We start from the raw sequence: 388 nt of genomic DNA on the forward strand, positions 1-388 counted from the left end.
TAGGTTTATATATATATAAATATAAGTAGGTATGTCCGGTTTAACTGGCATGCGGTTTAATTACTGAACCACTGGTTGAACCGCTATACCACTATATCAGTACCCTGACCGGTTTAACAACACTGGTGAAAACAGACCAGACCGTCTATTATGTGCCTATCACTGATCTATAATAGGCTAAGTTAGACCAGACTTTTTTTACGAATAGACCAGACTCAGGCTTTATGAAAAGCTTATTTAGCTTAACAGGTGAAGCTTTAGGCCACCTAAAATGCATATTAAGTCTAATAGGTTGGCCTATTTAGTTATATTATATAAGAATGCTGAAATTATACTATTTTAATATAAGTAATATTATTATATATGTAATATTAATATAAAAATGTAT

This window comes from Lupinus angustifolius, chromosome LG17 (genome assembly GCF_001865875.1).
Source record: "Lupinus angustifolius cultivar Tanjil chromosome LG17, LupAngTanjil_v1.0, whole genome shotgun sequence".
Taxonomy (NCBI): Eukaryota; Viridiplantae; Streptophyta; class Magnoliopsida; order Fabales; family Fabaceae; genus Lupinus; species Lupinus angustifolius.